The following is a 12,508-nucleotide window of genomic DNA, read 5'->3' on the forward strand; positions in this document are numbered from 1 at the left end:
ACACGATGAAGTGTCATCTTGTTAGGGGATTTACCTCTAGCCCAATTAAGAACTTTACCCTGTTAGGGATAGCCTTGTTAGAGGACTTTAAACACTAATTAAAGTGTCACCTTGTTAGAGGATTTACAATGAGGACATGTTATTCACCCAATTAAGAGATTTCACCTGTTGTAATTGTTAGGGAACAACACAAACAATGATCTATGAAATAGCCCTTCCTCTGCCTATTTGGATCCATTTTGGCTCTCTTTCTCTCCTCCCTTCACTTCTCTCTTCTCTGGCTGGATCACTCTTTCCACTTCTTCACGCACCATTGGATCACGGTCAACAACAACCAAACCTATCCTTCTTTCACCTATTATACTGGTTTTTGCCACTTCCACCGACCTAAAGAAAACCCTAAACGTATTACCATTGGGAATTCAAATATCCAGCTCAGATCCAACCAGCATAAGATGTTAAGTAATTATATAAGTCACCTTTTATGACAGCACCACTAATTCATAATGTTTGTGTCAAAAGTCAAACACATTTAGACCTGGCAATAGCTTCCTCTAGAATCTTCGCCATAATACTTGATCTCAATCACCGTGATATCTAACATCACCTCCACATTTACATCCATGTCATACAATTACAACTGACTCATTACAAATCATTGCAATAGTAACACCTTTCACTAATTGCAGTTTAACCAATTGTTATTTAAGAACTCATTCACTGTTACCCTGTTTGTCACAGCTTCACTGATCACCTATCCTTAACCTGAAACTCTCACTTATCATCTTTCCATCCTACAAACACTTTAGGCTTTCCCCAACATTACTTTGATCCAAGTTGGGCTTACCTGAAACTGGAGTTTTGTAGCTTCAGTCGGATGATTTTTAGTGTAGCTATGTATATATATTTAATATATAAGAGATGTATATATACTTAAATATATTTATATATGTATCTATATTATTATTATTTATATATTTGAGAAAGAGATATTATATATATATATATATATATATATACACATACATACATACATATATATCATTGTAATGATTGTCATTATGAATGGGCATGTCCCATGACGGGACATGTCTATCTGTATCTCATTCTCCATATAAATACAAGTGACTATCGCATTAGGAAAACATACACCGAATAGACAATGGTTAGTACATTTGTCATGATCCTAAAAAACTCAACATGGTATCAAAGCAGATAGTAAATTTAAGAAAAGCACATAACAAAACATGTGATCAAGAAGGTTGACAATGCGGGTCAAATCTGTATCGATCTTGTGTTTGGAAAATGTTGCAGTTGGATCAGGCTATAAGGGACAACCAGATTGATATTTTGTTATCCATGCGAAGAAGCATGTCTTTGTGCCTACAGGTGAAGATTTGCTCAGGAAATTATCTGGCTGACAAAAACTGGATATTGCAGTTTCAATGGTATTAGAGTCTACTTGTGGCTTACTGCTCTTGCCTCGTGCACAAGTGGAAACGTTGAGTGTGAGATTGGTCAGCAGATTCCACTAAATCTCAACCCATAGTTGTGTGAAGGGTGTAAGTCCACAATTACATAGAATGGTGTGGGTTCAAAATCTGCAAACCCCAGAGACATACATACCACCAATCATCGTGTGGCACGCATATCGGTCAACTGTCCAACACGTAAGACATCCACGCAAGACAAAGTGCCTACAGTCGTATTATAGCGAGTGAGGCCAGACTTTTGTGATTAGATAAGAATCGATCCCCACAATGGCTATATATGTCAACCGAAAGCTATTGAGATGGAAATCAGATGTGAGGCAATACATTAGTCTTAGCCTCCTGGTGACAGAATCGTGAAGGGGAGATAAATACGTGGATTATTTATTGCCAACCGCAAAAAAAACTAACTATTGATATAAGGAGCTCTGCTATTATTTATCACTATGCCCTTGATGGATGATTGGATCATTAAACTTTTTCAAATCTTGTGGAAGTGATCCAATATATGCATTAAAAAAAATTGTTTTGTGTAAAATCTGGCAAGTACATCTTTTGGAGAAATTCCGTTGACTCTAAATTCTGCAGAATTAGTGAAGTTCATTTGTTGTTCATTAGTTTGAAGATCCAAAGAATAGACAATAGCAGAATGTAAACAAGTTATCAGATAATAACGAGATGCAAATGAAAATTGGTATAAAATACTCTTGATGGGAGGCAATATAACACATAATTGCAGATGAAAAAACAAATAAAAATATTACAAACACTGCCATAGCAACTTCAAAGGGGTTCCATGTCAGCAAGTAGAAAAATACATGTCACAGGAAGACATATTAATACCTAAGGAAGCAGACAAAACCGCATAAAATTTTAAAATAAGTAAACATGGATTTTGAAGTGGAAGGAAAGTGAATGGACGACAGAGGAAATTCACATGCAATATGAATTTAATAATTTACATATCTTTCCATGAAACAAACATGGCAATCCTACACCACCACTGTGACACGATCAAAGGGAGCAAGGATTGTTGTTTATGTTTCAAACCAATCAAACACACGATATTCTTAAGTTACTATCAATGGCAGTTAATACCCACGTACTCTGTGCAGTGAGAGGATGGTCAGTCAAATATCATGTGGCTATGGTGAATGTTGCAATTGTGTTCCAATTAATTACTCAAAAGTATCCATTGTTCATTCTCCTTGTATTGTCGAAGGTTCAAAGGTAATAGTGATGACGTGGCTTCTCAAGATTGTGAGAATTTGAAAAGGCTAAGTGTAAGGAAGTGTGATTCCATTGGAACTAGAACAAAGATCTTTGCATGTGTGACAGTGTGAGACATAATTGCATCTGCATTTTGCTTCAAACATTATTAGTGTTTGATAGTTGTCATAAGAATGGTATATAAGACTATCTATATTCATGACATCATCCTCGCATTGGGAATATATGCACATACATAGTTGGGAAACAAATATGAGTTAATTATCGAATAGTATATCTATGAAGGCACACGTTTTCAACGTATGATAAAGAAGAGCTTCATGAGCCACTCATATCTATGAAAACATAAATCAGACGAGTAGAGAAGTGGGAAAATGAGAAAGAAGTATTTTCAGATGCTTATATAGAGGCTAATGCTTATATGGAGGCATTTTCAGATTTGATGTATACGAGTCCTCATTGGAGTAATTTACATCAAGGATATTGATGCACAGATTATTATGGTAAAATAATGAATGTGTTATTATAGAAAGATCATGAATGATCTAGATATAGAAGACACAAAAGAATGTTTCTATAATGAGCAAGAGAGAGGAAATAGAAGCATTCTTGTAGAGTGAAAAAGAAAGTTTCCATAACAAACAAAAGAAGTTTATGGAAATATTACAAAAAAGAGGGACTGTTAGAAAAAGACCGAAGAGAGAATAAATAGAAACTATCTAATATCGTAATACCCTCCCTTAATCTATCTTCAAAAAACAAAAATTTGCATGTCCTCAAAAAGTGTAAAAGGCAGCCTCAGGTTGATCAAAGAGGTCTACATGTTCTGCAATGTTGGCCTGTGGTTGGGATCTACCCTACTTCCGTTAATCAGAAGCAATGCGAGTCCTACATTCTTAGATCACATGACCAAATTTGTGGCAATAGTTGCACCGGATTTGCTTCTTCTTGGAGCTATTTAGAGACTGAGTAGATGATTGAGATGAGCCTTTATCCTTGTGAAAGGATTAGGCTAAAAATGATTTTTAAGAGGAGGACGAAGGATTACTGTTACCAAAATGTTGTTTCCAACAATCCTACTGCAGAAGTTTGGTGCACGAATCTAAGAACTTCAAATCAACATTAGTTGCAATAATGTTGATCGTCTCAATAAAGTACTCATAGGATGGTGGTAGACTTTTCACTGTAATGACTATCGTATCCTTTTCCTCCATCGTATAGCCAATGGCCTCAAGCTAATCCCTGATGTCCTTAATCTTTAGAAGATGTTCCTATAAGGACATGTGCTCATCCATAATAATAGAGAATAGCTGATTCTTTAGAAATAAAGCTCTTCTTTTGTCTAATGCCTCATGGAGATCCTTCAATGTTTTCTAGATCTCTCCAGTTGTATTATCGAGAGGCACTTGAGGCAATTGATCATTAATAAATGAAAACTTAATAAGCATAATTGCTACACGATTAGGCTCAACAAACTTCTCTTGAGTAACATCAACTATGGTAGGACGAGTCTCAGTATCTTAAACAAGCGCCTCAAGGTGACCGTACTTAAAGATCATCATCATTCTCTACCTCCAAGTGTTGTTCTTTCTGTTGAAACTCCGACTTCCTTCCAACATAAGACTGGTGAGAGATGCCATTGCACATTTTTCAATGAAAAAGCATAAAAATTTGAGGTGGCCCAAACTTCGAGGCAGATTGATGGAAGACCCAAAAAATTTGAAGAGACACTCAAATAAGAGCTCAATAACTCAAATAGAAATTGCTATTAGATTTTGATTCATCTTGCTCAAAAATTGAGGCACGAAAAATGATACACCTAGAAAAAAGTGAGACTAACCCAATTGAGATTTGCAAAAACCCACCAAAAAGTATACAAAACTTCTTGTTAATCCAACACGAGAATCAAGGGTTTCCAAAAAGACCTCGGTCGGATTTAAAAACTTGAAAAGGTTTGCAGAGTTCTTGAACAGAGAGCAGATTTGAAAAAAAAAAGTCAATTTCTAGATGTGTTCACTTTGGGATCCGGTGTAGTCACATGGACCAATAAGAAGCATCAAGCAATTTCTCTCTCCTCGACAGAGGCTGGTTTCAGAGGGACTATTAAAGTGGGATGTGAAGTTGTTTGGTTTCGTCGGATGCTTGGGGATATGCAGATGCCACTAGCAGGACTGACCACTTTGTTTGTTGATAACGAGGGCGTTATCAAATTAGCATGGAATCTAGTCTTCCATGAATGAACCAAGCATGTGGATGTTCACTGTCACTACATACAATAGTTGGTTGAAGACTAGACAATAGACTTACAGTATGTTCTTACAATGGATTAGACTATAGACATTCTCACCAAGCCTCTTGCTCTTGATAAGTTTGTCAAATACAGAGGACAGCTTGGTGTTGTTGATAGATTAACCATTAAACGAGGGTATTATGATAATAGATAGCGTCTATTATCATCTATTGGTTATCTATTTGTAATCTATTCTAAATATTAGAATGTTTCTAATATTTAGTTAGCCTATAGTTAACTGTTAGTTTTCTATTAGCTAGAATAGAATGTTTCTATTCTTTACGATCGTTTCCTAAGGAAACATGGTTCATTCTTTAATAAATATTGACCTCTCGGACTTTGTTAATATCAAGCAAATATTTACCAACTGCTTCGTAATACAGATAAGGTTTCATTCTCCTTGTATATAACATTTAACTACTCATCATAGTCTCTCTCTTGTTTGTTTTTATACGTATTATAAGAGCTATTTTCCTTGATCTTTTCTTTCTCTCTAAGGATGCTCTTGCAAGAAAAGAGAGATTGATATCAGATTCAGAGGGAGTATGATGCATTTTCAAAGGCACCTTTGGATGAGGAGCTCATAAGATTGATGTTCAAAGGGAGTTTGACACATTTGTTTGAAGGAACAAATAGAGGATATGTTCTAGCTGATCTTTAAAGATTTTGATCATATCAAAATGAGGAGTTTTGACTTCATGTAAACTTGGACATTATGCATGTGACTGCATGATTTAATGGGCCTAACCCCTATATACATCATGAGGAAGTGACGACTTCCAAATGATCATCACTTGTATTTGCAGAAGTTATTGAAAGGTGGTAATCTTACAATAACTTAATTTTCTATTATGATGGATATCTTACAATGTCTATGCAAATTATGATAGATTATACTTGCATGGTAGATGTTTATATGGTTAGCATTATGAGAATGAGTGTGCACATACCTTATTAACATTTTTCTACTACATGGTGAATGTTATGCAAAATGATGTTTTGGAGGGCCAATACACAGAGTACTTGGTGAAAATCATGTAACTTGATGTTCTAAAAGGCCATTATTCATAGTACTTGGTGAATATCTTGCATCTCAACATTCTAGAAAGCCATTTCTCAAAGAGCATTTGGTGAATATCATGTATTGATATTCTAGGAGACCAATACTCATGATATCAGATGTGATATCAAACTTTTTGAGTAGTTGGTAAATATTGAAAGTTGATAGTTTGGAAGACCAATACTCAAGATATCAGATGTCATATCAAACCTCATTCGAGTACTTGGTGAATATCATGTGTTGATATTCTAGAAGACCAATACTCATAATATCAAATATGATATCAAAATATTACTTAAGAGTATTTGGTGAATATCATGCGTTGATATTCTGGAAGACCAATACTCATGATCAAAATGGTGGATATCTTTTAATCAAAGATATCCTTAAAATTTACCATTCCTACTATTACTAATAGTGTAATATATGTCTTTTGTTTATCCTCCCTAACTAACAGGGAATGTTAAACTTTTGTAGCTTTAGTCGAATGATTTCTATAATAGCTATGTATATATATTTAATATATAAGAGATGTATATATATACTTAAATATATTTATATTCATATCTATATATTATTATTTATATATATATATATAATGATTGTCATTATGAATGGACATGCCCCATAAAGGAACGTGTCTATTCGTATCTCATTCTCCATATAAATATAAGTGATTGTCGAATTTGGAAAACACATACCAAATAGACAGTGCTTAGTATATTTGAAGTGATCCTCTCAATTCATCAGATTTGATAAACCAATCAAATCACCTATCGATTGACAATAATTGCTCATACTAGTTGCACTTGTTACTTCATTGGTCATTTAATTCTTCTCTACACTAGTTGCATCCACTCAATTATACCTAGCAACATATTAAGAACACTAGGTCAACAGGTGACATCAATGACAACACAATAACTGATCATTTCTTTACTCATCACTTGTTCTATCAATTCCATCAGTTATGCCAACAATCTCCCCCTTTGGCATTGATGGCAACATATAGAACATAAACATGATTTTGGCTACCGAATTCACCTTATTCTAATTTCTATTCTGATTCTCTCTCTATCATTGTACTTTACTATTCAACATCGTTTCTATGGGTTTTCTCATTCCTATCAACTCACTTGTACATCATTTCATTGGTACTATATTTGCATATTCTCATTCTCTACAATGTGAGTGAACTCACTCTCTCCCAAATGTTTTGTTCTCACTCTCTCCCAAGTGTTATGTTCGCACTCTCTCCCCTTTGACAGCAATGCTAAAGGTGTAAGTGAACACCACTTAGCTTTTTTGCTTCTACCTATTCTTTGTTTTGCTTGATCATGTGCTTCAATATGTTCTACTTGTTTTGTTCTTCAACTTATTCTTTGCTTTGCCTCTTCAATTTCCTGTTGATCATCTTTGCTTTGTCTCTTCAATACACACCTTTTCATTCTGCAACTACTCTCCCTAAGGAGTAGCATCCTCACATCAATTCAAATCTTCAGGATTTTCAATTACTGCACTTGAATTGATCCAACTTACATTTTTTCTTTGTTCAACTCAGATGAAGGAATTACCCCTAACCTTCTTCTCAGGTACTCAAACATATCCTTAGGTAGTGGCTTTGTAAATATATCAGCTACATGTTCCTAGGTTGGCACATATTCCAACCTCACTTTTTTTGCTCGTACCTTCTTTGTCAAATAGTGATACTTGATGGCTATATGCTTGCTCTTAGAATGCATTACTAGATTCTTACAAATGTTAATTGTACTTGTGTTATTACACTAGATAACCACTGGCTCATCAAACTTATCCTGTATTCCTTCCAGAATTTGTTTTATTCAGAGTACTTGTGTACAATTTATTGTAGCAGCAATATGTTCCGCTTCAGCTGTTGACTGTGATACATAGTTTTGTTTCTTACTTGTCCGTGAAACAAGTCTTTCTCCTAAGAAGAATGCACTGCCACTTGTATTCTTCCTATCATCCGCATCGCTTGCCCAATCTGCATCAATACACTCAATGTAAACCTTCCTTTTCATCCATACCATATCTATATTCTTTAGTTCACTTGAGATATCTGAAGATTCTCTCAATTGGAATCATATGTGATTCCTTTGGAGTAGAGGAGAATCGTGCTAATAATCCAATTGCCCAAGCTATATCCGGTCTATTGCGCACCACATATTGTAGCTCACCAATCATTAGATCCTTCATATACTTGGTTTAACTAATGTATATGCCGTCCTTGAATTGGTAGATCTACAAACCCATAAAGAATTTGGTTTCACTGAATATAGACATTTCAAATTCTTTCTTCATTTCTTTTGAGATTGCAACAATCATCACATCATTGCCTCCAAATATAATATCATCAACACAATTTTTTGCAATCAGCAGCTTGTCTTCACTTTCTACATGCAGATATACACTATTGTCATCACTTGTCCTTGCGAATCCAATCTTGATTAGGTATGAATGTAACCTTTCATACCATACTCTGGGAGCTGGTTTTAATCCATAAAGGGCCTTCTATAATCTGCAAATTCATTCCTTCTGAATTTTCAAACCCTTCAGATTGTTCCACATATACCTCTTCTTCCAATATACCATTCAGGAATGCTAACTTGACATCCATTTGATAGGCCTTGAATCCTTTGCAAGCAATGCTTTGAATTCTTAAGTTTGGCTACAAGTGCGAAGGTTTCTCCCTAATCTAATCCTTCCTCTTGTGCATGGCCTTTGCAAACTAGCCTTGCTTTATTCCTAACCAATTCACATGTTACATTCATCTTATTCATGAAAATCCATTTTGTTCCTATCACATTTTTGTCCACAAGTCTAGGCACTAGAGTCCATGTTTGGTTCTTTTCTATATGTTCCAATGCCTCCTTCAAGGTCTTTACCAATTCTTATTCCTTTGAAGCATTTTTTACTAATTTTGGTTATAAATAAGATTACAGACATGTACTTTCCCTTGCTTTTCTTCTAGTCAACACACCAACATCTTTATCACCAATTATCTAGTCTGGGGAATGATTAAGCTTGACATGCCTTAGTAAAATTGGTTCTACTTGTAATGTCCCCATTTTTAGCAAGTTCCTATAGTTGGCCAAGTTAGTTTACCATAGTGACCCTCATGAGTTGATAGGGCGTTTTAGGGGTCTCAGTTATGGATTTACTATTTTTAGTAGTTGCTATTCTTGGTAGTGTAGTGGGTGGCTTAGCAATTGGTCGTCACCTGCAGTTGATCAGGTTAATAATTGCATGAACTCTTATTTACTTATTATTCATTGAGTTGCATTATTATAATAATGTTTATATTATTATAATTATGATTTTAAGAGATATTTCTAAAAAACAAGTTCGAATGTTTCTAGTGTTCAACTCTTTTGGAAACGTCCATGTTTTCTGAAGTTGAGTTTTATGGAAACTTTTGCCAATGAAAGCTTATAAATGAGAGCTCATTTCATTGGGAAAGGTACGCTTGAAAATATATTTGCTTCTTGTGCCTTTGTGGCTTTTCCTGATTTCTGACTTGTGAGCCCTTGCTGAAGTATAAGGGTCTTATTTGAGAAGTTCTTGGCAATTGTGCTTGAGTATACAATTGGCCTACATTCTCCTACTGTATATTTTGTATCTAGGGAGAAGAATAGTCTTGTTAATTATACTGAAATTATTGGGCATCTAGCTGAGGGTTTTAAGAAGTTTTGAGAAATGCTTGACAATTAACTGAGGTATTGTGAATTGAATTTCTGAGATTTCCTAGTCTTCCATTTCTGTGATCTTGTTTCTTTGGAAGAAGTCTGGGGCTAAGTGTTGTAGGAGATTTAATTTGGAGAATTAGAGTCTAAAATTATTGGAGTCTTTCTTCTGTCATTGCCTATTATCGGGAGGCTTCATTGTTGCAGTTTGAAATTCATTGTTTCCTGCTCAAAAGAATTTGATCTGCATGGTCTAATGATGTAACACGAAACTTGAAACTCAAAAATTTAACATTTACAATTCATTGACTATGGCAAATCAGGCTAGACAGAGTGCTATTTGGAGATCTTTCATCACATCCATCCAACTATGTCCAATCTGAAAACCTGTCTCCTAGATAGACTCGTACTCAGAGGGGTATAACTTTTGAACGAGATCAAAACTCCTCGATCGCTCCAGTGAGGATGGGCGCAATTAGGTTTACTAAAACACTATGTCACAAGGTTCGAATTTGAATTCGAGTTCAACAACGATAAAATTCGAAAAAAGTTTGGTGAGGCCAAAAAAATTCGAAAAAAATTTGCCTTATATAAATTTCTTTTTTTTTAAATATAAATATTAAATCTAAAAAATAAAAAATATTATGTTAAATTTCTATATAATATGAATACGTTTTAAAACATATTCCTATTATAAGATTTTAAAAACTTAATTTAAATATTACTAATAAATGATAAGAGTTAATATTAAAACGTATTCATATTATATAGATTTAAAAAACTTAATTTAAATATTACTAATTTATTGTATGAGTTATATTAGAACTTTTTATACTAATATAAATATATTATAATCTAAATATTTAAAATATCAAACTTTAATATATTTAATAAAATACAAATCAAATAAATGTTTTAATAATTTAAAACATAATTAAGGTAGATAAATTTATATTTAAATATTAAATATTATAATTCAGGTCATATATTAAATTCTAAAATATATTAAAGATTTAATAGGAAGATGCTAAATTTTTATTTTAAAACAAATTTAAAAGAAAATAAAACTTTAAAATTAAAACTGAATATTTAAATTAAATCTAAATGTTTGAACTTTGAATTTAATTTAGATATTTAGAGTCAAAAAGGAAGCCAACGATCATTTAATCTATCGAGCAAGATTATAAACTTCAAAAAGGAGCCGAATCATTAATCAGATGTTTTATGCCTGAATATTTCCGTGGACGGAGTTTGAGCTTCTGTGCAGGTTATCATTTACACTTATTCGACATGGAAATGGGTTGCGAAATATTTATTCTGGTCAGCGGTGGATATGCTCATTCCTGCCGTTCGCATTGTGCCGTTCAACATTGAAACCTGTTGTATTCGCCGATGAACATTTCATCACTGCTTGACATGAAAGGGCCTGCGCAAATGATTTTTTAATATATTTTATTTAAATAATCTGTACCCTCTCGAATTTTGCGACAAATTTTTGCGATTTTTTAGCAGAGTTCTGAAGTTCGCTGAATTTCGAACTTCATGGTTGAAATCCGGCAAACCATGTGACTTAGCTAAAACATATCCAAATCTCATCAAAATCCAACGGTTAGAATTTGAGAAATGCCACTCGCACTGAGACTGTTATTTTCATGACAGAAATACATTGCAAGCTACAGACTTCCACATTCCAACTGCCTCAAGACTCAAATCATGATGAGCAAGATTCTTTTAATTAAGCATGCATATTACATATGCAATACATTCACCACCTTCATTGAGGTTCCAGCACTGAGTCCAACACGCATCATATTCTCCACAACCACTTTTGCAGTTTCTTCATCAGGAAACCTGAGCACTATCATTCTTTGCTAACTATCGCATGATGCCACCTTTTCTGCTATCACGACTTCACAATCATTCCACATGACTCAGTAACTAATCCCGCTCAGTCTCCATCCACATGGTGACTATTTAAACATAAGCTCTCAGGCTCATTCACAGTGACTGTCAAGGCATGGTCTTTGGCCCCACGCGGTATTGACAATCTGTTATCCGAATTTCCTCCTTTGACGCTGGGTCTGTTATGAAACCCGAAACATCTCCATTGAAATGCTTTCACAAAATGACTGGTTTTCTGTTGTCCCAATCGGAACTGTCATACAATCATTCTCATGAAACCAGATTCATATAAACTATAACACTTAATGAAACCTAATACCAATTTCACTATTAACAAGAACTCAGAACCCGATTCCCACTATTATGAACTGAGTCATTAACCAAGAGTATTAAATAGTTCATAGAAACTACGTAACCACATTACAGGGAAACAGAAAGAAAAAGCTATTGCAAAAACTTAACACAGTCTATTGAAATCCAAAGACTTGAAATGCAAATACATATAGCATGCATGGCTCTCTGGTTTTTAGCCAGAGAGCCGATTCTCTCCTCTAATCCTTTTGTGCTCTCTCTAAGCTCTCGTATTCTTTCTACTCTCCCCGTATATTTTTCGGTTACATGCTCTCTCTATTTCTAGAGATGCTAAGGTAGTTATCAAACTAACCTATTTGCCCACAAGCTTAATCAGTTACAATGCTCTTTGAACATTCCCATTATGTTTTTAATCACATAACAATGCAATTTTAGGGACTCAAACAGTACAATATTATGAACCTCCTCATAATGTTAAAGGGTCACATTGCTCCCGCATCATCTGAGAATTGTGAACAGA

General features: G+C 34.4%; 1 protein-coding gene across 1 annotated transcript in view; it reads right to left on the reverse strand.

Annotated features, from left to right (window-relative positions):
• The window catches only part of EMB3144 (AAA-type ATPase family protein), a 272,998-nt gene that overhangs the window by 14,104 nt on the left and 246,386 nt on the right, over nt 1-12,508 (reverse strand). The window lies entirely within an intron of this gene.

This window comes from Cupressus sempervirens, chromosome 5 (genome assembly GCF_028749045.1).
Source record: "Cupressus sempervirens isolate cs-2001-9-10 chromosome 5, ASM2874904v1, whole genome shotgun sequence".
In the NCBI taxonomy this organism is placed as follows: Eukaryota; Viridiplantae; Streptophyta; class Pinopsida; order Cupressales; family Cupressaceae; genus Cupressus; species Cupressus sempervirens.